Genomic DNA, 26,437 nt, shown 5'->3' on the forward strand with positions numbered 1-26,437 from the left:
TGCTCGGCATCTGTGATCACAGGAAAATGCAAGTTAAAGCCGCGAGGGCATATTACAAGTGGCTAAAACTTAAAAGCCGTGCAGAACCAAGTGTTGGCAAGGATGTGGAAGGACTGGAGCTCTCATATCAGCCACGAGGGTGTGGACGCACCACAACAAGGGGAAACGGCTTAGTGATATTACCTGTTCCCCAGCAGAGCCACTCCTACGTGCATACCCAACAGAAATGCACACAAAAAGGACACAGCAGCCTGTCTGTGACGGCCAAAGCCTGGAAACCTCCCAAAAGTCCATCCACAGCAGAATGGATAAACTGTGGCATAATCCAACATCGAACAGGTAGACGAGAGCAAACTCCACCTATGCACACAACACAGATGAATCACACGAACAATGCTGGGCAAAGAGCCAACAGACACACTGGAGAACAGGCTGCATGCTTCTATGTGTACACAACTTGGAAGCAGGCAGAACCACTCTGTGCTGTTAGAAGACAAGACACTTGCCCTTGGGAGTAAGGGGTAGGGAAGCAGGTGGAAGGAGGAAGGGGGGCTTACACAGGTATGGGTCACGTTGCTTCCTAAACCAAGTGAAGATCAGTGAGCAATTCACACACCTGAACCCTTCTGGCTGGGAGGACAGAGGGAGCATCAGCTACTCAAAGACCATCTTGCACCAAAGATCCAAGATAATACCCATTCCATTCGGACTATCGTACTTAGATCTTCTGGCCAGTGGATAGATATTTCACGGTTCTTGCTACTATGTTCTTACAATCAGCACATACACAGGAAGTATTTGCCAAATTACCCCTTCCTGAGACAATTAAACCTCACAGAAAAGGGACAGGGACTCATCCTGATGACACAAGTACAGGATGGGCAATTTAAGCTGACGGAACGTACGGAAGTCCCACGGAGACCCCAGGTCAGGGTATCAGGCAGGAAAAACATCCATGAAATAATTTATTATTTTCTTTTTTTGAGAGAGAGAGAGAAGAAAGGGCACGAGTGAGGGAAGGGCAGAAGGAGGGAGCGAGAACCTTAAGCGTGCTCCACGATGCGGGGCTCGATCCCACGACCCTGAGATCATGGCCCGAGGCACAATCAAGGCAGAAACACTGCCAGCGAGCACCGCCAGGTCATCGGGGTCTCACCCAAACACACACTCGAGCTCACAAGGGCACCTGCGTACACAAGCACACACTCGTACACACAAACACACAGTTGCACACACACAAGCACACATGTATGTGCACACAAGCACCTGCTCGTGCACACACACACTGGTGAACACACACTTGCACACACACGCACGTGTTCCTGCACACAGTCACATAGTAACTCAAACATACACAGAACAACTACCGATCAGGAACAACACAACACCCGATTCTGTCTACAAAAGAAAATAGCCTATGGGGCGCCTGAGAGGCTCCGTCAGTTGAGCATCCGACTTAGGCTCAGATCATGATCTCACGGTTCGTGGGTTTGAGCCCCACGTCGGGCTCTGTGCTGACAGCTCAGAGCCTGGAGTCTGCTTCGGATTCTGTGTCTCCCTCTCTCTCTGCCCTTCCCCCCACTTGTGTTCTCATTCTCGTTCTCTCTCTCTCTCTCAAATATAAAGGAAAGCAGCCTCTCAGCCCTCTGGATCCTTTTCCCAGATGGCTACGTCTATTTTGTGATAAATAACCATATCTTAGTTTTTTTTAATTTTCTTTATCTTTATTTATTTTGGAGAGAGAGAGAGACAGAGTGTGAGCAGGGGAGGGGTAGACAGTGAGGGAGACACAGAATCCGAAGCAGGCTCCGGGCTCCGAGCTGTCAGCACAGAGCCCGACATGGGGCTTGAACTCCCGAACTGTGAGATCATGACCTGAACCGAAGTCAGACGCTTAACTGACTGAGCCACCCAGGCGCCCCCCATATCTTCGTTTTAACATGTATAAACTTCTTGATAAAATAAACTCTTTAGATTAAGGGTTCAAATGGATAAAGCCTCCAGATAAGACAATACTTGTTTCCTGTAGCTGCTGAATAATTTTGGAGGACAAAATTCTGGCAGGGGGCCCCAGAATTAGGGGATCATTTCATGTCCAAGGGCTGTGAAGGCACGTGAGATGGCCGAGGCCAGGGTGCCCCAGGCAGATGGCTTCCACCCCCGCAGGAAAGCAGGACTCAGGGCGGGGCATACACGGGACCCCCCAGGGCAGACGACAGGCAGCCTCCTAACCTTTCCACTGTCACCGCCATAAACGCAAGGACACCTCACTTCACCAACAAGCCAGGAACCTGCCACCACCAACGGTCACACGAGAATGAGAAACAGCTCGGTGACAGTAGACCCCTGTCAACCAAATGCCTGGTCGGCTCCCGTTAATAAAAGGCTGAAGCTCCTTCTTATCCTTCCCTCAACCACCAAGAAACCACTTTTTCTGAAAGTGGATGTCAAAGAGTGGTACCAGGTCCTGAGGGACCCCCCGGACCCACACAGGGGGTCTGAGAAGTCCAAATTGCTTTCATAGTAACACTAAGATGCTGTCTGCCCTTCTCCCTCTTCTTCCCTCAAGGGTGTACGGTGGAATGTTCCAGAAATCATAACAGATTAAATGTTAGAGCCGGATATGGGAATCCAGCTGTCTTCCACCAAGCCAGACATTACAGAAACGGGCAAAAATGCTACATGATGCCTCTCTTCTATGTTTTTTGTTTTACAGAATAATCATTTTCATTAAAAATACGCTGTCATATTACCCTGTAATGGGTTTAGTTTGAAATGGATGTTTTTGTAATTTCTGTGGCAGTTTCTAATACCCTAGGTATCAATAGACATATGCCATTTAAACAACCGCTCTCTGGGGTCCCCGCTAATTTTCCAGGACATAAAGGGATCCTGAGACCAGACTTCTGCCCTGCAGACGTATCCCCAACACTCTCCCTCAGGAGATGGTCTGCGTTTCTAGGTGTCGGATACAAGAGATGGGAGCCAGCAGAGACGAAGGCCCTCAGCCGGGGACGGATTTGGGGAGCAGAGATGGAGGGCACGGGAGATCGTGGACGGCCCCACACTCCACAGCAGAACCCCACCTGGTGCATACCACCCCCCAACTCTGTACGTGGACGTGGTCTCCCCAAGGCAGACCGACCTGCTTGCTAGGGCTGAAGTGGACAGGCTCGGCCAGCGGCCCCACGGGCTTCCTTCTGGCCGGAGAGTGGGGTCCCCGAGGGGAGGGCGCAGGGTGTCTGGCACCTAAGGGAAGAGGGACACTGACACTCCACTGGTCACCCCAGGCCGGCCTCTCCTTTACTGGCCCGCACGGTCCTGGTGCACAGTCCTCCTCTGCCGGTGCCTCGGGGCTGTGCAAGGTCCCCACAAAGCCCGAGACAGGGTTTCAGGCAGGCAGCACGTCCTTGTCTCCCACAGGCGACGTATCTGTATCTGGAGGGGGCTTTCCCAAACCCCGAATCCTCTGGACTTTTCAAAGCAAGGGAACCCACTCTGAGTCAGGCGCGACCGTCTCCAAGGGCAGGGGGCCCAGTCACCCCGGTCGTTCCCAAGTCCACGCCAACCGCCAGGGTCAGCACCACCAGCCCAGCGGCCGCGCTGCAGTCAGATGATGCCCGGGGCCCTGCCCACGCGGTGGCCTTGCTGGGCGCCCTGACCTCTCACCGGGAGCTTCCAGCGAACGCCTCTGGGCAGGCTTCATTCCCCAGGACCGTGACTGTCAGGGCAGAGGAGGGTGCCTTAAACTCCCACTTTCTGAACTTACTTATCGTCGAAGCTATTTGTTTAGAGGGAGCATTTTTATCAGAAGGGAAAAAACAAAGCTGTTTTTATTTTAAAAAAAGAAAGTGCCACGGACAATGAAGACACAGAATGACAGTCAACCCCTGCTTTCTCCCAGGGCATCCGCCGTACAGGCACCTGTTAGTACCTGCTGTTGCCAGATCGATGCATCAGAGAGTGAGGCACGCCGGGGACGGACGCGTCCCTTCTCGGTGGGCCTGCGGCTGTTGCCAGAGGACATGCGGAGAACTGTGGTTAGCCTTTGATAAAACACAGCCTAAGTCTCGAACTCGAAAGCAGAGGCGTCCCGGCGGAGAGAGGGCACGGGCCCGACAGCACCTGCCCTCAGTGCCATCGCGTCCCTCTCGGGCGCACTTCCCATGTCCCCCGGGGGACAGAGTCCCAGTGCCACCCCATTCGTCACTGCCATCCCCTGCTCTAGGAAAACGATCTGGCAGGCCACGCGTGTCACCGGACAAGCCCCCCGTTCTGCTCTGGAAACCCGTGACCAGCAGGTCCGGAGCAGAATCCCGATCTCCCCCAGGGGCCACACAGGGAAAGGGATTTCAAGAGCGGAGATACAACACCAACAGCCATCCAGAGGGTGAAGGGGAAAGGAGGACCCCTCCTGCCGCCGGCCCCGTCAGGAACACACTGACGTTCTGGAAACGTCTGAACCAGAAGATCAGGCGCCCAAGGCAGCAGGCACAGCTGTCTAGGGCTGGCCACGCTCAGGTGACACCGTGGCCTGCTGTTCACGGCCATCCTGGGGACAGCCACGGCCGTATCTGCCTCCCAGCCGGACGCCTAGCGGGGAGGCCAGGTGCCCGCAGGGCCTCAAGGGCCGGGCAAGCCCCGCTGCTCTCGGGCTCTTCCCTCGTCCTCGGGACCAGCCTGCCTCGCTCGCCTGAGGTCCCGTTCTCCCAAGGTATCGCTTCAAAACCACCGTCGGGATGAGTTAGACAGCCAAATACATCATCGGCGTCTCCAGGACTGTCAACCCAGCGCAGTCTCCTAACTGGGTAAGTGACAACAGCTGTGGTGTGGGCCGCTCCCCCCTCGCCCTGAGCAGCCGCTGTCCCCGGCGGGGCCTCCCACAAAGCCACCGGACCCCAGGGCACCCTCGGCGTGCCCGCCAGCGCCAGCTCCCGCTCTCCGCCCCCGGCGCCGCATCTGTGCCGACATCGGCCTGAGTCCCGACCCACCCCCGGCCACCAGGGCCCACCTGCCGTTGCTGCGGGGCCCTGCACAGGTGCGTGCACGCGTGCACACTCACAGACACACTCACCCACGCGCCCAAACACACACACTCAGAGTGGAGACACACGCACACTGATACACGGTCACAAAAGTACACTCAGCCACTCAATGATGCATGCGCACACGACTACGCGCACACGCTCAGTCACACTCGCAAGTGCGCCCACTCATAAGCCTGCTCGATGCACCGACCGCGCTCACGCACGCTCCTTCACACAATGATACGCGCAGACGCACCCCCGCACCCACAAGCCAACGCGTGCCCTCACTCACACACGAGCAGCCCAGCACAGGAGACCCGGCTGGCCTGGCGTGGCCGGTAGAGGCAGGGCAGGGCTTTGAAGGCCAGTACAGACGGAGGCCTGGGCTTCGAAGGCCGTGCAGTCGGGGACGCGGCGCGCCAAGCCCGCGCGCGGGTCTTATGGGACCACCCCGTCCCCAGTGTCACTAAAGGAGGGACCAGGGCGAAAACAAGCGAAAAACCCCAGAGGGGGGTGGGGGAGGCGGCCCCAGCGCTCAGAGGCCTCGGCAAGCGCCCCGCCAGCACCTCGCACGTGCAAGCGCCCTGCGGTGGGCAGAGGACTCCTGCGCCTTTGCCGCACCGGCCTCGCGGCTCGGAAGGGAAGTCGTTTTGAATCACGAACCCTGGACCAGATCGCAGCGCGGATGAAGGCAGGGGCCCGCCCGTAAGGATCTGGGGGGGAGGGCAGGAAGAGGTGGTGGGCTCAGGGCCGAAGAAGGAAGCGTGTGGCGTCCGTGGGAACCCAAGGGGAGAGATCCGGAGGGCGGCCGGAGACCCAAGTCCGCGGCCGGGAAGGACGCGAGCTGGACCCGCACCGGGGGACCTGTTGTCGCAGGCACGAACAGAGACCTGGGAGGGCTGAGCCGTCGGCGAGGAGCGCAGGGTGTGAGGGCCACCGGCGTGTTGGGGGCACGGCCACCCACGCGGTGAGCGGGACAGAGCGGCCACGCAGGAGGGGGCCGGGGGCTGCAGGTCCAGGACCCAGGCCTGGGAGGGGCACCCACAGGCGTGAGAGGAAGGCCGCGGGGACCGGCGCTGACCAGGGGGCGGCAGAACCCCGTCTCTGAGCTCCCCACCGGGCCCGACCCCACCCTCCCACCCGTTTTTCCTCCAAACGTTCCCCGAACGCCCGCCCTGTGCCTGGTGTCCTGGGCCAGGCCACTCACCGCTTGTCCTAACGGCCAGGCCGGGCACCACTGCCTGGGGAGACAGGAGGCAGCGACACGCCCCGGGAGCAGGCAGACCGCCTATCCTCACAGCTGCCCGCCCCTCCTCCCACACCCTCACCCACCCCCAGGCAACTCCAAACATTCACTTCAACACCAGCTTCCAAACAGCCTGACCTAGGAGAGGCCTCATCCGGAAGATTACAAGGGGGAGGGCGCTGTGGGCTGCCCCCCACCCCGGCACCACGAGGGGTTTTCAGCAGGTGTTTCCACAGCGGCATCTGGAGGTCGGAGGGGTCTGGACGCCCCGCCACCAAGCAGATGCGGGTCCCCAGGAGGCCCCACCTCTCGCCAGTTTACCACCACCTGCACTGCGGGCACCGTCATCCGGCCCAGACGCGGCCCAACCCTCGGGGAGGGAGTGTCAGAGAAGAGGACGTGTGTCCGGGGTTCACCCCCCCTTGCAGGTCACATCGTTGTCACCTTCACAGCCCGCCTCCCCCCCCCAACGACTCACGCGTGCTGTTCCCACAAACTTTGGCAGGGCTGGCAAATGCTGGGCACCGGTACCCCACCCCCGCTGCCCCCAGGAAGGCGCTGTCTGGTCGCGGCCCCCTCGGCAGAACCCTCTAGACAGTGCTCTGGACCATCACCAGGCCACGAAGCAGGAGGTGCGCTCTGCTGACTGCCGTGGCCCTACAGCACGTGTCCGCCGTGGGCGATAACGTGGCATTCCATCTGCGGCACCGCCACTCGCCTCCCGGCCACGCCCGGGACCTGCCCCCAGAAGCCGCTGCACCCCGTGGGCCAGGCCGAGATGGTTAACGCCCACCAGCCACGACCAGACAGAGATCGGGGCCCAGGTGCCACTCCTCTGCCCCCAATCGCCCCGTCCAGCTCGGACCCTGATACTCGTCCGCTCCGACCCGAGTGACCACGCCTGGGGGACAGTTAAAGAAAACCAGCAGGCAGGGGCTGGGGTGGGGGCCCCTGGAGGTGTCGGTCAAAAGCACACCCTTCCCGTGATGGGACGGGCCCGACGCACAGCACAGGCACGACGTGTAGTAACACTGCGCTGTGCACGGGAGATTGCAGAGAGCTGGTCCTGAGCGTCGTGTGGGGGCAGGGACGTCTTCAGGGATTAACCGACGTGGGATCATTTCACAACCTGCGTCAAATCAGCATGCTGTACGCTTTAAAGTACGTACAATCCTTTTTGCCAACGATGCCTCCAGAAACCTGGAGGAAACCCCAGCAGACAGCAAGGGAGTACTGTGTTGCTGTCACAAACGTGACAGTGCAGACCAGGGTGCGGGGTGGGAGGGGGGACCCCGTGGAACCCGGCTCCACGAATAAGCCCAGGCAGAATGTTCCGGCACCATGACAGCAGTGAGAAAAGCACCAGAGCCTCACGGACCAGAGGCTTCGTAGCAGAGGCTTTTACAGAGAAGGCGGGGGAGGGGGGGGTCATTCCCAGTCAGCTCCTCTGGGACAGGGACCGCATCCTCACAGGCTGGGCCACCACACCAGACACCGCCGCCGGGGGCACTCGCAGGACCCTTCGGCCTGGCCCGGGGCATCTGTCGCTGGACCACGGCCAGGGTGAGGGTGGCCTAGGGTACCGAAGATTCTTCCTCCAAACGTCCCATTCCACCCCCGTCTCCATCAAGCCCAGGAAGACGTCACCGGGGAGCACTGTCTTCTCCGTCGAGCCCAGGAAGACGTCACCGGGGAGCACTGCCCCACCAGTGTCCGCGCCACGGGCATGGCTTGAAGGCCATCTGCTAAGTGCAGCCGGTGCCCCTGCCCCCCGGCCAGCTGGGGCAAAGGGGGCTTGGCCGGCCAGGAAGGAGGAGCTCGTGCGAGTCCTGGGGTCCACAGCAGGCGTGGGAGCACCGGAGACACACAAGCGGCCACATCCGGGGAAAAAGACAGGACGCGCTGACAACAGACAGGCTGGTGATTATCCACGGACAAGTCCTCAAGCACCGTTCCCCTCAGCAGGTCCCCACGCACCCCGGACCTGCCCACCCTGACACCTGTCTGGTGCTGCAGGCCTCCTCGCGGTTCCTAAACTTCGGGGCCAGCCCCCCGCCCCCGCCCTGCACTCCTCTGCACCCCCAGAGAGAGTCCCTCAGGGCCCTGCTCCCCGTGGCCCACAGGACAAAGCCCGAGCCAGCCTGCGCCCACCAGCTGTCGGGCCACCCGACTCCACTCCACTACCTCTCTATCCAGAACACTCTCCCTCCTCCGCCCAGCCCCCCAGCCTTGGCCGTAACGCCACGTAGCCGTGCTGAGCCCCCAGGCTGGGTGCCGCCCTTCCCCGGGGTTCCCCTCTACCACAGGGCCCCTGAGTCGCCCCTGCCACTGGAAACTGCAGGGTCCTCTGTGCCTTGGACCAGCAGCCCTGCCTCAGTGCGATCACATCCGTGAGCAAAGTTCAGCCCCTGAACCAGGGCGCTGATGGTTGAGGGCCAGGGTGCAGTCAGCTAAGCCCCCTCCCGGTTACAGAGCAGCTGCTGTAGGAGAGGGGTTCCGACCAGTCTGGCAGGTGCTGCAGGAAGACAGGTGGGCTCGGGGAGGCGGCACGGGCCAATCTGCGGCCCGCGAGCCACGTCCCTTAGGGAAAGGGAATGACACGGTCAGGCTTGGGAACGTGGAACCCGGTAACTGGAAGGAACAGGCTGCAGAAGGCCTGACGACATTCTCCAAGGGCTCCCCGTGAGTTAAGCATGAGCACATACGTGCACACACGTGCAGGTGCACACTTAACGTGTTAGTATGACGCTAACGATACATCGTACACAGTGGGTTGCGCTTTCTATATGCAACGCGGTATTTCACGTGTCGTACTTACGTGTACACGTACGTTTTATATATTCGCAAAGATGTGTAATTATCACACACGCAAGTGTTTGTCTCTTCCCATCTCCTCCCCCACAGGTGGCAAACGACAGAACAACAAGAGCCACCGGTCTTTAACCAGAAGTGACGTCTAATGGGTACGGAGGTTCGGTTTTACGAGAGGAAAAAGTTCCGGAGATCCCCTGCACAGCAAGGAGAGCGCACTCGGTGCCACGGAGCTGCACACAGAAAAGCGGTTAAGATGGCAAATTTTAAGTTACGTGCTTCCTACCGCAGTTAAAAATGAAGATCTCTTTTGGGAGCCAGATACACATACACACAAATTCAATGAGCTGCCCCGGCGGTTTACCGCATGGCATATTTCCCTTCTTTGTCCCCAACTTCGCAGCCGCGTGTGCTGAGTGGACTTCTCCCCTGAGCCTCGCAATCCGTTTGCGAAAATAAGGAAATGCACCGGCTGACTCCCCGGAGCACAGCGGGCACTTACTACGAGCCGGCGGTCCCCGGTCAGCGGCACCTCCGGGTTACGACAAAGCAGACACTCGTGTCCCCATCGCCCAAGAAAACGGCGGGAAGTGACTGGCCCAAGCCCCCACCCGCACCCCCATCAGGACGTGTCAAGTGCATCTGCAATGAGTGAGCACGTGACCCGCAGGCAATGCTCGGGTGACGGCTGCGGTCAAGGGCCTGCCTCCCTCCATCAGGACAATGAAGCGCGCAGCTAGCCGGCTGGGCCGAGGACAAACGACTCGCGCTTGGTGTTAGCAGATTCTAAACGTGCGATTTCCAATTCAGCAATACCCTTTCTTTTTATGCAGTCACTACCACACAAACATGCCTCTTTGTTGTCTCTAACTACATCTGCATGCAAAACACAGTCTAGCCAGGAAAATGCAAGTTCTGGGGGATGGAAACCCATTTTTCAAACGTGAAAGGGAAATGAAAAGAAAGAGAGAGAATAAGGTACGCTTTATTCACATGCGAAAGACACAAATGAAAGCTGATTTCATTTCTTCACCCCAACCTGGTAAATGAGGTATGTAACTTGACCCTGAGTGGTTTCAATATTACTGCTCGAGCTCTATCTCTGGGCAGCGGAAACAAACCCATCTCGGGCCAGATGCACGTCACGTGGTCGCTTACTTTCGTCCTAAAAGTATTCTGCACTTGAGGACAAGTGCCTCACTAGCGACATCAAAGCCGCCCTGGGTGAGGACCCCCGCAGTGGCCTCCCGCGTGCAGGACTCGGGCCGAAGGGGCGGTCACGCAGCCACCGCCCACTCCCCTGTGACACAGGCTCCATCAGCTGACAGAGGCTCACTGGGCACCACACACCGGTCCCCAGGCACCCGGCCCCCGGGCAGACCAGACCCGAGGGACGACCCGAGTGCCGCAGAGCTCACACCACCCCACCAGGCGACAGCCTGACTTTACCTGAGGTCCCCTGATCCCTGGCTCCCCACGGCAATCAACTACACAGAACCACACCGACAGCAGCTGGCTTCCCAAGCGAGGCAGGGCGCGCACCCACGTTAGCAGATTAAAATTAGGCACCCTAATTATTAAACTGTCGCTGCAAAAGCCGGAAATACCGTTTTTTAAATGAACAGCAGAATCACCGCATTTATTTGCCCGCATGTGTGTGATACGCAGCCTGTCTCTCCTCATCAAGGCAGTCATAAAACGTGCTGCTGCGGATTAAGTCATTAGTATTTTCCCTAATTACAGTAACCGCTTGTTTGTAGAGCTGATCCATTCTCCCCATTCGGTTCCCTTCCCGGTAACGAGATCGGGAGCGCTGTGCTCCGAAGCTCTCAGGCAACCCGAGGGCAAGGCTTGGCGCGAGACGCCTCTCTGATCTGCAACTGCGGGACCCCTCCGCAGCGGCCGAGATCGGCCACCCGAGAGACTGGCCACGGGGCTCTCATCGCTACGGGTCGGAGGCGGGCTTGAGCACGGAGGGCCCCGGGCAGGGGGTCTCCCCCACGGCGGGGAGAACCAGTGTTCCCACGGGCAGGGCCAGGCCGGGCGAGGCCAGCGCACCCCAGGCGGGAGCTCTGCCGTGCCAGCTCGCGGCTCACCCGCAGACCCAGGTGAGGCGTGCGCCCCTGCTGCGTGGCACAGCCACGGGCCGCGTTCGCGTTTTACTCCCGCGGCTCCGAACCTCACTAACTGTCTGGCTCACTGGTTTCTCTCCCTTCAGGCCAGTCCGGTGCCCAGGAAGACACGGCCGCTCCCTGTGGCCGTCCCGGTGCCCGCCTCGCTGAGCACCCCCGCTGCCCTCGCTGCTCCAAGCCCCCTCTTCTTGCGGTGAAGGGTGCGGGCACGGGTCGGGCGGGTCCCGCACACCGCAGCTCAGAGGTCTGACGTCTGGGGGGTTGGAATCCGAAAGAGGGAGACTCGCGCCGGCAGCTGGGAGAGCGAGCCCAGCTCGGAGAACAGGCCTGATGGCACCGGGCAGGGCCGGGACAGGAGGAGAGGCCAGGGCCGGTCTCTTCACCCCTCGGCCAGAACAGGTGCCTCCACGCCTGGCGCCTCTGAGAACCCAGACGTGTCCACGGGGAAGGAACAAGCAAAAGTTCGTTTTCCAAATCCAGCACGCCGAAAGTTTGCCGGCTGACCGCCGCCCATTCCTTTCCGTCGCAAGTAAAGTAACCCCACAAGGACTCGGATTCAGTTCCGGCATCCACTGCCGCCCCCCCCCCCACCCCAACACCTGAAGGCCACGCTAGCCTGAGGAGCGCAGAGGAGGCAAGGACAGAGCCGCCCCGTGGCAGGGAGGAAACTGGGAAGGGGACCCCGGCTGGGGAGGCCACCGGAAGGCGAACCGCGTGACCATCTGAGCATTCGCTCCGAGCGACAGGGCGTGGCCCGCCTCCACCTTTCTGATCGGGGAGCCAGGAACACCCCGGGGGGAAAAGAGGAACACGGGTGTCCCCCGCTGCCGTGCAAAGTCAGGAAAACGGTGGGGCCTAGCTGCACAACAGTTTAACATTCTGCAGCTTCCACAAAACTCCCAAGTACATTAGCCTGTGGGTCAAGGAGCCTGGAGCTGCTCTCAGCATCTCCTCGCGGCCCGGGCGCGGGAGACGGCGGCGTGGGCGCTCGGTGCACACCACGGGGGCGGGCGTCCGAGGGAAAGGCCTCTTCCGGACCCCCTCCTACTCGCACAGGCACCCCGGCTCTCTTGCCCAGTCTTTCGTGGGCCTGGTGTGGTCACAGGCCCGGGGCCCTTTTGGGAGAGACTCTGAACCTCAGCTTCCGGTAGCCTGAGGCCTCCCAACCTTGTCCGCGCCATGGAGAGCTAAGAAAACGGTCTTTCCTCGGCACAGGGGGTGAGCTGCCGGGGACAAGAGCCGAAGGATGGGGGCTCCAGCCGTGAGCTCGGCACTCGCAGCCCAGCCCTACAGTGGGAGGAGCTGGGGGCAGAGACAGGCCCTGGGAACGTGGGGACGGGTGGCCACAGACACCACCTGCTTCCTGATGTCTCAACCTCAAGCCTAGGAAAGAGCCGCGCCTTGCACAGCCCAGCCTTGGGGCCAAGGCTCAGAGACAGTGCCCGATTCTATTGGTTTCGCCCCTGGGGACTTCCAGACGGCATGACAACAGCAGGACTCGGGAGCCCCTAACCGTGGCTGCCTCATCTGTTATTCATTACAAGGCGGGAAGAGGACAGAGTCCAGGAGAGACGACGGTCAGGCTCAGAGACAGCAGGAGGTCACGAATGCACCTTCTCTGTACTGAATCAAAAGGGAGCCGCCCAGCCACCCAAAAGAGGCAGTCTCCTGCCGCTGTCCTGGGAACCCAAGCAAGCCTGACGCGGGCATTCATAAAGGCTGAGGGCAGGAAAGCCCAGGAAAAGAGGTCGAGGCAGATCCCCGCGGCCGGGAAAAGGTCACAGATGGTGGAATGTGGGGAACGGAAGCTGGACCCAGCCCTAGAGCCCCCACAGGTGAGGCAAAGGACCGAGTTTTATTCGGGAATGGGGAGCTGTGACCACCACGCAGGTGTGCCGTGACATGGCGAGGAGAAGACTGATGAGGTCAGGAGGCAGGCAAAAGAGGGAAGGGTCCCAGGGAGCACGCTTCAGGGTGGCGGTCTAGGGCCCCGGCGTGGAGAGCCAAATGCTGGGAGAACGGGGAGCGGAGGCACAGCTAGGAGAGGGTGGGGACCACGGGCGAGGGGGCCACTGCCACAGCCAGGCAAGAATCCTGGCTCCGAGCGGGCCCCGCGCCACCCCTCAAGGTCTCACCGGCTGGTGTGGACAAAGGGGCACCGTGCCCTGGAAAGGCTCCAGACGAGCGTGGCCCCGGGAAGCAGGTCCTGTGGGTTCCCCGGGGCAGCTGGAGGCCTCAGGGGCCAGGGCACTAGCTGACCAAGAGCCAGGAGCCATCGACGGAGCACGCCGGCGCCCGGCCCCAGAAAAGGGGAAAGCTGGTGGCTCCAGGGGTAACCGCTGGACCCCCTTAAGAAGCACCCATCAAGTCTAGAAGAGGGAGAGCCCGGCCCAAAAGGACCCCTAGCCCCTTTAACAGGAAAACTCCTGCGTGCACAGCTATGGTCCCGAGCACGCAGCCCCTGCCTGAGCAAGCCGGGCTGCTGAGGATGGAAAACATTAGCCGTGCTCAGGGCTGGGCAAGGGGGTGAGGACAGCACGGTGCGGAGGGAGGACCTCATTGCACCACCGTTCCAGAAGCTCTGCCGTTCCTCGCTAAGGGGTGGGCGGCCCGAGGTGAGCGGCGGAATTCCGTCCACGGGAATCACGAGAGGAGCCAGACTCTCAGACTTCACACGTGCCCCCGTGTGTGTGCGTGCCTCCGCACACACAAGTACACGTACGTGTGTCTATGGGCGTGCACACACGTGCACACGTTATGTGGGCGCGTGCACGGGGCTGGGGTGCACGCACCGGGGCCATACATCCCAGAACTTGACCGTGAGCTGAAGAGAGGGGAGACGGGGCACTGGTGACAAAGGGCCAGGAGGAGGCCACCTCGGGCGCAGCTGCCCCGCCCTCAGGAGCCAGCGTGGCCACAAGCAGGGGCCGCACCGGGTGTCCCACTCCCCCCCTCCCCCCCGCCCCGGACAACTGCCTCCTCCAAGCTCAGTTCCACCACACGTGACCCAGCTGTGCACCTGACCACAGGGCCCGTCACCACCAACAGGACAGCCGGGAGAGGGTGCACCTGCCACCGAAGTAAAACCTCCTGGGGCGGGACCCTTCCCCACCTGGGGAGCTGACAAGGCCCAGCTTTCTGTCAGCAGGAGCAGGGGCTGCGACTGGCGCCAGGCCGAGGCCCCCGGGCCGTCAGGGCACCCCTCGGCTAATCCCCGCAGCTCAGCCAGGCCAGGGGCTCGATGTGCTGACTGTGCAGACAGAAAGCAGACCTGGGCGCACCCGGGAACGGCCAGGGTGCAGCTTGAACACGGCCCCCTTTTCACAATGCCGGGCCCTCGCTACTGCTTTTCCGACCCAGAAGCGCACCGCACAGCGAGCCCTGCGCCTCTGCCCGAGGGGCAGACAGCTGTGCTGTGCGCTCCTGGTAGTGTGTAAGGAAAGACGCCTGGGCTCGACGCTGCCTGGCCGGCACCCAAGCTGCCCACCGTCCCACCACCCTGCCTCCTCTACTGTCAGCTGGGAGCAAGTGGGGCGGAGAGGACCCACGGATGCCATGTAATAACACCGCGGTGCCCGGCGCTGAAGAAATACCGTGGGATGCAGCCGGGCATCCTTCCCAACCCATAGAGGCCGCTGGCCTCGGAATGTCGTGACAACAGTCCTCCCCAGCGGAGCCCCTCACGCCCACTTTGCTGATGGGAAGACTGAGGCACAGGGAAGCCGGATATCTGGCCACTTACACGGTGGGAGGGATGTGAAGGGGGATTTTGCGACACATCCGCCTGATGCCAAAGCTCGCTCTCTGTGTGGACCCCTTGCCTGCAGGGAGGCGGATGAGATCGGAGGGGCTCCAGGAACCACCAGGCCCGAGTGTGCCACAGCAGGCAGGACTCACCCTCTGCCTTCTCAAGGACACCCTCAGCGTGTGCCCGCCTCTGTGCTGGGCAGGAGAGCTGACACGGGTTCAACGCCTTCCGGAGCGTTCTCAGATACCTGCCTTGGTCCTCCTGGGTTGCCTGGGAACACTCCCCTGAGGGCGGGGGGTCAGTCCGTCGACAGGCATCGGGAGGCCCGGCCCCTGCCATCTTGTGGCTCCACTGTCCCCACTCCCAGGGCTCCTCCCAGGGGTGGCGGTCAGCCGGTGGAGGGCCAGAGTCGAGGAATCTCCCTGATGAACTCCCATCCCCCCTACCCACCTTGCCAACAGGCCAGCTCTAGCCACATGCCCCAGACTTCCGGTGCCCAGGGTACACCCGGTGTGCCCCAGCGGCCGCTGCCATGGCGGTCCTGGTCAGCGCCTCGTTTCTGGACCCTGCTGAGCCCTTCGACCCCCGTGACCCCCACAGAAGGCTGTTCCGGAACTGCTGCTAGGGCCGCAGAGGGCAGGGTGCTCCTTGGCGGCTGCTGTCCACCAGGCCCCTCTTCAGCACCCGCCCCCTCCCCTTCCTTCCAACCACAGCCATTTCCACACAAGCAAAGCTGACTCCCCAACCAGCTTCCGGAAGAGGCCGAGCCCCTCCGTGCGGCCCATACCCGCGGCCAGTGACGGTTCAGAGGTGGACAAGCAACCTCAGCCACAGCAAGCAGAATGGACCCAAGACTTTGCTGGGACAAACACACTCTTTCCTGGGGGCATGAACCAGTGTGCCTGCAGCTCCGAGAGCAGCTCACAGGACCCTCTCAGGCCGGGAACGGACGCTCCCAAACAGGGGAAAGAACGAGCCCGTCTTGATGACGAGGCGGAGGAGCTGGATCAAGCCCTGCCTGAACCCTGCCAGCCCTTCACCTGACTTCCCGGGAAAGCAAGTCAACCCATTCCCTGCAGTACACGGTGCTCTGTGAATCCACCGTGGAGAGATCCCGTGTGACGGCCAACTGCTAGAAACATCTTCCTGCTCAAGGCTGAGAGCTACTCCCGAGAATCCCTCAAACAGCCTTTCCCGCAATCCCCGAGAGGACATAATCTGGTCTCCTGTTTCCGTGCTCCTCTGTTCACCACAGGCTACCTGGTCCTACAACAAGGCCACCGCGGTCCCACCTACGGAAGGCTGTGCCCACAGGGCACCAGAAGTACCCGGCCGCTAAGCTCTTCACCACCCTCCCCTGCTCCCCACGTCCCACACCCGCAGCCCCTCTGCCCGAACCTGCGTACCCAGGCCACACAGGTCCCCTCGAGCCGCCAGCCCGCAGCAGAGGGTCATCGGAGAGCGCAGCGGCACGGTGGCAGGAGGGGAGGGATACCCAGTCCTGTAGCTGACATGTCACGTGGAACAGCGAAGAGAAGTGGAGACGGGGCCGACCCCCAACAGGACTTGAACACGCACCCGGGTGGCCCTGGGGCTGCTCCCTTTTCCAGAACGCCAGCAAGCATCACGGACGGTGAAATCCTGACATGAGATGTCCATCACTTATGTTCACGGATCACCCTCGGGGCTGGGGACCTTGGCACCACTGGCCCGGGGACGAGTCACACCGTGGCCGAGGCCCAGGCGCAGCGGGACAGCCGCCGCCATGCCCCAAGCCCCGTGTGCGACAGCAGAAGGCCCTCCGGGTCCCTGATGCGCACAGCGGCGCCCTCGGAGCTGCCGGTGTCGGGTGTGCTGTGTGCAGGGTGCTGTGAGCGGTCAAGGGCAAGAGCTCTGTAGGCTAAGAGACAGCACCTGCGGAGACCCGGACACACGACTGGCTCCCACACGTGACTGAGGTCCTCCGGGGAGGTGACCTCAGCCGACAAAGGCAGAGACGCCCTGAGCCGGCACGGGGACCTCAGGGGGCCCTGAAGTGACGTAAGGGACACCAAAGTCACCAACCCCCCCTCGGTGGAGGTCGGGGGAGGAGAAGGGCCGAGCCGTAGGCACAGGCTCCCCGACCCCGCAGCAGCCCCTTCGGCCTCCCGCCTACAGCCGGCACCTCCGACTCGTGGAGACCAGGCAACACGGTCACCACAGCGAAGCGGAGATCCCGACCCGGGTCTGACCCGACACCCACGTCTGCCCGCGGAAAACAACACGTCTACACCTGCGGAAATCCCTCCCGCACACCGCAGGCCCACGGGCACCACAGAAACGGGGCTGGCACCCCTGCCCGCACCTGGAAGAGTCCACTGGAGGAACCCTGGGACTCAAGCGCCCGATGCCAGAGCGCAGCCCCGGCTGCTACTTAACGCCAAGAATTGTGAAAACGACAGCTTCCCCAAAACACACCACACGCGTGCACAGACGTTACCCACGCCCGCACAGAAGGGCGCTCTGATCTGGGGAAGGAGCCGGGGGCACACTTCACAGTGCTGTTTGTAACCCCAGGTCCCCAGAGGTCAGCTCTCCCGTCAGGGCCGGGAGGGGAGTGGGCGCTCCTCGGCTGGGGGTCCCCGCGGCCGGCCCACGCCTCCTCAGGGTGCGTAGGAGTGCGCGGCAGGTGGGGTGTCGCAGGCGGACCGCGGGCCGGGCTGGCCACAGGGCACGCGTGCGGGCGGCTGCAAAACCAGCCGCGTGCTCGAAATGCAAGGACAACGATGAACTTCAGACAAAGAACTCACGAGGGCGGAGGAAAGAAGCGAGGGGTCCAGGGACGCGTCCTTCAATGCGTCCCTCCAGCCCGGTGGCTAAGGAGGGAATGATGACACGGCCCCTTGTGCTGGCAAAGCGAGGCTTTCCAAGTAACGGGGACACAAGGAATGGGGACCGGAGCCGCCCAGCGCCTTCCCAGGGCAGCACCACGCAGGACTTTGAGAGCAGAGCGGGCCTTCAGGCACCACGGCTTCCCCAACAGCTCCTCATGACTTGCTCTGAAGGCCCACGCGGGCTGAGGGCCACCGCCCTCACACACACACCAGTCACCAACCCAACTGCACGCCCTGGCCCCGCAGAGTCACCGGGCGACTTCACCTCCTCTAGGCGTCCACAGCCCCAAAGGGGAAGTGGGGGCCAGGCTCACCAGAACGCTCCAACCCCTCGGCCCCGGTGGGGCTGGAACAGCACGTCTAAGGGGGAGAGCCTCCAACGCCAGCCTGGAAGGGCCTGCAACCCCCGCCGTGATCTGTCCACCTGCCGGGGCTCTGCTTTGGGCCGGGACACTCTAAGGACACAGCACCTGGGGAAAAAGACCCTGCAGGGGGCCAGGTGGAGCTCAGAGTTAGCTTTTGATTCCCCACATACGAAACCGACAGCTGGATTAGAGGCTGGCTCAGGTCCCTTCCAGAATGTTCTCTTCATCAACCCCCACCGAGCTTGGGCCCTCACAACTACTCTAAAGAGTCCTGGACCCAGAAAAGGCCTCTCAGTGACACTGGCTGCAGGAGAGAAGGACCTCCGGGGCCCCCCTAGTGTGAGCTGGGAGCACACGGGGCCAGCGGGCCACCCGGGGGGCTTTGTGGCAGGTCCCGCACACACCGGCTTCCCCAACCGTGTTGCCTCCACCAGGTTAGACCAAGAGAAGCCAGACACACGGCACCTCGCAGGAACCAGAACGGAGAGGCACGCAGAAACCCCGATTCCCCGATTAGGTACAAGCAGACCGCCCTTCGTGGGGACAAGCCCCCTGGTCTGTCCAGCTGGCCCTTCCTCACACGCTGCGGCCCCGGAGCCCCCAGAGCGGGCCGCCGCGGCCCCACAACTCCGGCTCCGGCTCACCGGGCTCAGGCTCTGCCCCCACTGGCCCCCAGCGCCCCCAGCTTCCCACGCCCCGGTGCACCTGTGTGTGCTCGCCCCCTCTTCCTCCTGTCCCCACCGACGTCTAAGCTCGCGCAGCAGAGGCCGGGGCTTCCTGGTCAAGTCGGGGGGCCTCTGCATCTGCCCCCGAGGCCCCCCAAGGCAAGGAGCGGTCACGGTGCGTCGCCACCCCTGTGAGGGACGCCCGTTCTCAGGGTGGGGGAGGCTGAGCACCTGTAAGGTAATAACTGACCCGTTGGAAACTTGTAGGGAACAAGCTGCCAACCACAACCACCCCCAGTAAGCAGGGCCTGGGGGGGGGGGGGGGGGCGGCCACAGAAGCTTCTCTTCCAAAGTCTGAAATAGACCCGCTCCGGCCACAGCACGGCAGACGCCAGATGACGCCGCTTCTGCGGGAACACACGGCCGGGTCCCCGCCTGCGCGGCACCCCCACTTGGAAGGCCAGCTCGGGCGGTCGGCCGTAAGAACTGATTTATTGTCTCGGGCTCAAACTTCAGTCCAACAAAAGCACTTGACTCACGCGGACGGAGTACTTCGTAAACAACAGTAAACTAACACAGCCTAACATTCACCGCTCTAAACGGAGCAGACCACAAGACGTTTACACGCAGGCTCGTATTAGGGCATCGTACTAAAATTATGAGGTTAGGTAAGAAATGACTTAAATAATGTCATTAATTCCGACATGAAACAAACGGGCAAGTGTCATTAATAAAAGCCGCGGCTCGCCCTCTGGGACACCGGAGCCCCGGACCCAGCCGGGGACGGGCTGTGCGCACAGGCCTTGGCCCCACACGGCGGCCCCATGTGCCACTTCGCCGCGTCACCAGAATCCACTTGACTCGTGTTTATGGTGTCCACTTAAAAGTATGTCATCTCCAAATCAGGACCAAGCAGTTTCCAGACTGAGGCCGGGAGGAAGCAGGCGATTCCAGAGCACGGGCAGAAGCAGAGATGCCGCGAGGCCTGGAGACCGGTCCCCGACCAGGCTCTCCACCCAGGCCGACGCCGTGCCCCCTGTTCAGCCGCTCCCCCACTCCCTCATGGAGCAACTCCACCACCAGGACTGGGCACACGCAGCAGGCACGCGGCCCTCGGAGCCCCTCAAGCCCCTGGAGCCCCCAGCTAGTAAGAAGAGAGAACACCGAACCGCCAATGTCCCAACGAGCTACTGAAATTCCATCGCTGGGCCCTGTCAGCAAGCAATCAAAAGGATGCTGGGCTGGGGCGCCTGGGGGCTCAGTCGGTTAAGCGTCCGACTTCGGCTCAGGTCGTGATCTCGCGGTCCGTGAGTTCGAGCCCCGCGTTGGGCTCTGTGCTGACAGCTCAAGGCTTGGAGCCTGCTTTGGATTCTGTGTCTCCCTCTCTTTCTGCCCCTCCCCAGCTCATGCTCTGTCTCTCTCTCTCAAACATAAACATTAAGGAAGTTTTTTTAATAAAAAAAATTTTTTTTAAAAAGGATGCTGGGCTTACGTGTCACAGTTCCTCGCACGGATGAGGGTCAAGGAAGAGGGAGACGAGGGAACGTAGTGCCAAGGACCAGCAACAGTGTGGACAAAGTCTCCAGGTCGAAGGGGGCTTGCGAAGCAAAGCAGGTAAAAAGACCGAAGCTCAGGGAACAGGACAGGTGCTACCAGATGAGGCAGGGAAAACAGAAGCCAGGGTCAGGCGGGCCTTCCAGGATCCCGAGAACAAGGGGAGGCCATAACAGGGTCTTGCAGAAGGGAAGGAAGGGTACAGGCCTACTCTCGGTAGAGACCACTGAGGATGCCACGTACAGCATACGGACTGTGCCAGAATAGCCCAGACCCAGGAGGCCAGCTCCCCGAGAGGAGAGCTTGCAGGCGAGTCGGAGAACCAAATCCCCTAAATTCTTCTAATGCTAAGCATATTTATCAACTTCCCAAGGACCTGGTTTTTCTCCTTTATAAATAATCAAGCTGAAGAGGGTTTTTTTCACCAGTGGAAATAGCAGGGATAAAAAAAAAAAAAAAAGTATTACTATTAAAAAGTAACACATGCTCGGAGCAAACATGTATGCAACACTAACATTTACGAAAAGTCAACGAGAGTCCCTCACAGGACATTTCCCTGACACCCCAGAGGACCGCCATCATCACTTTAGAGACCCAGGTAGTTAAGAAAGAAAGATAGATAGATAGATGGATAGATACCCTGAGTACTGCTCAGGACCTGCTTTCTTAACACACTGCACGCTTCTGACGTGTGAGCCCGTGCACGCACGTTCCAAGGAAGAAAATACTGAAATGTTTTTAAGAAGTATCGCCTTTATGAACAACGGACAAAAGATCTCCCGCACACATTTGGACACCTAAGTACTTCTCACGTTCTTTCCTAAGAATCAACAGTCCCGACAAACAGAATTGCTGGGATCAGAAACATGACCATTTAAGTTTTCGACTCACAAACTTTTCTGGAGAGTAATTAAGTAATCAGTTTGCTCTCCAGAGAACAAATAGTAACAACAACCAACACTTATATTGTGCTTACTGTGTACCAGGCCCAATTCTGAGCAATTTCCACATAATAACTTATTTCGATTTCACAAAAACCTTGTAAGATAGGAATTATTGTTATCAGCACCAAGGGGGTGTTATCAAACAACCTTCGCTGATATGATGGGCATAAATGAAATCTTTCACCTAAAATTCTCTGTTAATGAAGCTAAGCTTTCTACATTAGCTACTGTAATTTGTATCATTTATAGGCTTTGCACATCTCACAATAGAGATGCTCATCCTTTTGTTACTGGTTTGCAACAGCTCTTTACATGGTGGCTATTAAGCTCATGGAGGCACATCTTGTTATGTATTTTTTTTCTCTTGTTGTCTCTTAACCTCACTTACGGAATCTTTTGCCAAAAAGAATTTTCTTTCATTCTTACGCGGTTCTATCTGTCAACATTTTCTCTTTAAGGTTTCTGACGTGGTGTTACAATAAGGATAGATTACATTAGTAGTTTTTCAGAGTTTTTGATCTTTCGAATGCTTTCTTCCAATAAAATCTTCCAAGGCAATCCTGCCAACAAAACAGTTAAGGCCGAAGTGCATTGGTTGGAATGGATGTGGAACACGGGGTGTTCTCTGTTATCCTCACCAGCCCCCAGGCAGGCTCAGAAGATCTTAAGCATGGGCTATACCAGACACCAGCTAACAAGACTGTTAAGATCCCTTCCAGTCCTGGGTGGCTCAGTCGGTCGAGCGTCCGACTGCGGCTCAGGTCATGATCTCGCGGTTTGTGAGTTCGAGCCCCATGCCGGGCTCTGTGCTGACAGCTCGGAGCCTGGAGCTTGCTTCCGATTCTGTGTCTCCCTCTCTCTCTCTGCCCCTCCCATGCTCACGCTCTGTCTCTCTGTCCCTCAATAATAAATAAATGTTAAAAAAAAATTTTTAAAAGATCCCTTCCAGTCCTACAATGCCACACACACACACACACACACACACACACACACCCCAGCAGACAGCACAAGAAAGCCAGAATTACTTCCCAGACCCTACCAAAACTCAGGTGTCAGCGACAGCCACTCCAGCAACAGTCGACACCCCACTGAACCCAAAAGATACCCCAAACTGTCATCTTCTCACAGAGGCCATGTCTTCCCAAAAGCCTCGACAACGCTGAACTCCAGCCTCAAGACCATCGCTGGCCTGGAAGCAGAGGCATGGAAGGGAAGAGGGAATCGGCATCTGGGACCTGATTCAGCCACGGGGACCAGATGCTCCGTTTCCTCCTCTGCAAAACGGGTACAGGGGAACCGCGTCATGAGGAGGGGTCCTTACAACACGGCCTTGTTACTTGTTAGCTAGCGGGCTACGCCACAATCGCTAGTGTTCGGATCTCCTCACTAGGAAACATTCTGGGTTCCGCATCCACTGAGGCAGATGATCTGTCCCCGACGTTACACGGAGGATCCCAAGGAGAGGTCACCTGTGGAGGGCCCTGGACCATTTCTTTTCCAGGAAACGCAGGACGGGGCACATCAGAAAAGGCATTCAAGCGGCCACGGATGCCACAGCCCACCCCGCACCCCTAAACAGACCCCGAGAAGAGAAAACTGATCCTAGGAAGAGAACTCACAGATCTTCCTTCAGGACATTTTTTTCCCCCAAAGGAAACGCTCTGGTAACATATGTTGCGAAGGTCTGTTAAAATGGAGCATCAATTTTGACAGGGAGCCCTTCCTCTGACTTAAACCAAAGGGCGCTACACCCTCCCCTAAGGTCAAGCCCGACAACAGCCTCGAACCCATGCACACTGTCTGCGATTGAAACAAAAACCCCTCCCGACTTGCCGCCTGCCCCAACCCGATGGGGCAGGGGGCTCAGGCCCGGCCTCCCAGGCCACAGAGCGTGGGCAGAAGCTGAGGCCTCCACACACCGAGGCCGGGCCGGGCCGGCCCAGACCCCCAGCTGCAGGCACCGATTCGGGTCCGGGAGCCCGAGCCTGGCCACAGCCCGTCGCCCGCGGCCTCTGGGCCAGCAGCTGCCTCTCATTCTGTGCGTCTCCCTCGCTCCCTGCATCAGGTATTAATCTAGTACCCGGGGCAGCTTCTGAGTGATGAAAGCCCAGCCGTTTTCAATAGAGAACGGTATGGACAGATTCTACAGGAGTGATGAAATGCTTCTTCTGCTCTGGCAATTAAGACTGCACAAAGTCGCCTTTGCCCTGGTGCCACCCCCAACATCAAAGGATGAGAAATTCAAAGCCATTCATGCTGCATTGAAGCCTCACAATGAAGCTGGAAAATGGAAGTCGATTACTGGGCATAAATATGCAGCAGTTAAAAGGAAAGTTATAACGAAATTAAACGGCAGCAACCCCACAACGTGTTCTGGAAACTTCCAGAACTAGAGTGCCCCTGGTAAACACCAAGAGGGGCACCCTTATAAAGCAGGTCTCTGACCGCGCAAAGGCGAGTTCTGCCGCCCCAGCTGCACGCGGACAGGGTGCCGTGTTGCTCTGTCGACCTTGCTGCCCTATCAGCCCCCGAGGCCTCGGAGAACATGGCATGTGGAGTCTGATTTTGCATGGCTGTGAAGCTGCTGACCACAGAACATTCTGGCTCAGGGCTGCTTAGGCCACATCTGTCCTTGGTCCCGAGGCCTACAGTAGTCCACAGTCATCCCCCCCCCCTCTGCCCCCCGGGGGCTCCCCCAGAGGCACTCCCGCTGCCAGCTCGCAGGAGAAAGGACTAACCCTAAAGAGGGCAGTGTTACATCTCCCTGCTGCATAAATCTGCTTCTCTTCTGATTGATGACTGCTCTCCTTGCGAAGGTATTTGATCTTTAAAATAAAAGCCCAGAACACAGAAAGCTATACAAGGCTTACAATGTGTCAGGGTGTGTGGTTTTAAGGCAGGAAAATACTTCCCTCCCACACAAATGTGAATTCTGGGGAAAGATGCCACAGATCCAAGGGAGTAGAGTATCTGGGAAAGCTGGATCAGCCTTAAAAATAGATAATTGAACACAGATTTTAGATTTCTCAGGAGCTACCTGGGAAAAAAAAAAAAAAATTAAATCTCGCCTATTTTTGATATCCAAAACTCCATTCTGATGAAACTTCTCTAGCAGGGTGGCATTTTGCATTTCCAATTATAATGGAGTAATTGTGTTGCCATAGTTACCGCAAAATTCTGCAATAACTTTTGTTGCTTTGTAATTGCTGTAGTGTATATTTGTGTACAAGCAGCTGAGTTTTCCTACTTCAATGCCTCTTCCTCTCCCCGATCCCCACTAACCACCACCTTTCCTGGCTCAATTCTGAAATCACATCAGTTTCATAGGACGATCCCTAACATAATGCACGGAATTACCAGAAGCAATTAAAACTCCAGGCAACCTCGATCGTATTGCAAAAGAAAAAGTGAAACCAGGCCAAGGTGCAAACCCACCAGCATTGCCCCGATCTTGCTGGGCTGGCGCTGGGTGAGGGCTGTTTACATGTTTACTCCCAGGCCTTCCATGCTTAGGTGGTTTGTGGGAATAAACAGAAAAGCCTGAGTAGAGAAAAGAGAGGAAGCAAACTAACTGCCCAGGCCCCTTCCTCCCTCACCGAGGGCAGAGCCGCCCTCAGCAAGCAATTAGGTAGGTCTCTACAGTAATGCAATTAAGATTTAGTTAAGAAAGTCATTAGTTTTAAAATAACTTAAGTTTAATTTCTGCAACGCTTTATTTGAAAATTGTGTCACAGCAGGTCAATTTACAACATGCAATAAAGAAAACACTCATATCAGCTGCTGCAAGTTATTACAAATTTTTGATGTGCATTAAATGAGTACACTGGGTTCCACCCCCGGCCTTTCCAACTGATACGCACGGTCTCGTGCTGTAACAGTGTCAAATATTTCAACGTTAAATGTAAATACGAGATAATTTGCTCATAATCCCGCGGTGTGTTTTTGCAACGCGGGGAAACGCGGCTCCCACCATCTGGGCAGGACCGGGCCACAGCTCGGCCCGTGGAAATCCTGCGGGCACCCTCCCGGGGTCGCGGGCAGCACCCCCACCCCTCCCGTCACGGACCGGGGCACCCGCGCCGCGAGCCCCGGGGAGGGACGTTTTTCTGCAAACTCACAGCCCTGGACAAAGTTACATAAACGGCGCCCGCCCGGCTCCGGGCGCCCCCGGCCCACCTGCCGCGGGCTCGGCCTGGGCGGGCGCCCCGCGCGTGCTCCCCACCCCACCCCACCCCCCGGAGGCCAGCCGGCCGTCCTGGCCCGGCCTCGGCGGCCCGGCTCCGGCGCCCGCTCCGGAAAACCCACGGGCTGGGCGCCACGCGCGGCCTGGCGCACGGGGCCGGGGCCGGGCCGGGCCGGGGAGCGGACCCGGGCGTCCACCTGCCGGGCCGGCGGCGGCGGGGGGCGTGGGGCCGGCGGCCCGCGGGCTGGGAGGGGGGGGCGGACGGGGGGGCGGACAATGGCCCGCGGGCCGGGGCCGGGCCGGGGCTGCGCTTACCGCGGCGGCGGCGGCGGCGGCGGGGCGGGCGCTCTAGCCCCGCGCGGGCGCTCCGAGCCGCATCTCCTCAGCCTGCGCCGCCACCACCACCACCACCACCACCACCGCCGGCGGCGGGCGGGCGGGCGCTCGGGCGGCGGCGACAGCGAGGACGCGGCCGCGGCGCGCCGGGCCCAGGCTGCTGAGGCGGCGGCGGCGGCGCGGGCGGGCGGGCGCGCGGGCTCGGGCGCGGGCGGCGGCGGGGACGGTGCTCCGCGGCGGCGGCCCCACAACCTCCCCTCCTCATTCACAAAAAATTGACCCACGTTGAACCATGATGCCGCTCCCCCCTCCAGCACGGAGCCGGGCGCTGATAGGTCCCGCCCGACGCCCGTCAGCCGCCCCGGCCCCGCCCCCCAGCCGGCGGCTCTGCAGCCATTGGCTGCGCCAGCCTTGCATCACCTCCCCTCCCGGGCCCCTCCCTTCTGCCCGATTTCTAACGAAGAGCTCGTCAATTACGGTTCGGCCCCGCCCTCCGACCGCCCTCCCCAGCCGCCCGGCCGTCCTTCCATTGGTCCACTGGGGCCCCGGGTAC

At 59.7% G+C, this 26,437-nt stretch overlaps 1 protein-coding gene across 5 annotated transcripts in view; it reads right to left on the bottom strand.

The window, feature by feature from the left end:
- HDAC4 (histone deacetylase 4) overlaps positions 1-26,068 on the bottom strand; it is a 295,410-nt gene extending 269,342 nt beyond the window's left edge. For all 5 annotated transcript variants that reach the window (XM_045482343.1, XM_045482342.1, XM_045482341.1 and 2 more), the window contains exon 1: positions 25,864-26,068. The gene's annotated coding sequence lies outside the window, so the exon portion shown is untranslated. The remainder of the gene's footprint in view (positions 1-25,863) is intronic.
- Between the last annotated feature and the right edge of the window lie 369 nt (positions 26,069-26,437).

This window comes from Leopardus geoffroyi, chromosome C1 (assembly GCF_018350155.1).
Source record: "Leopardus geoffroyi isolate Oge1 chromosome C1, O.geoffroyi_Oge1_pat1.0, whole genome shotgun sequence".
NCBI lineage: Eukaryota > Metazoa > Chordata > Mammalia > Carnivora > Felidae > Leopardus > Leopardus geoffroyi.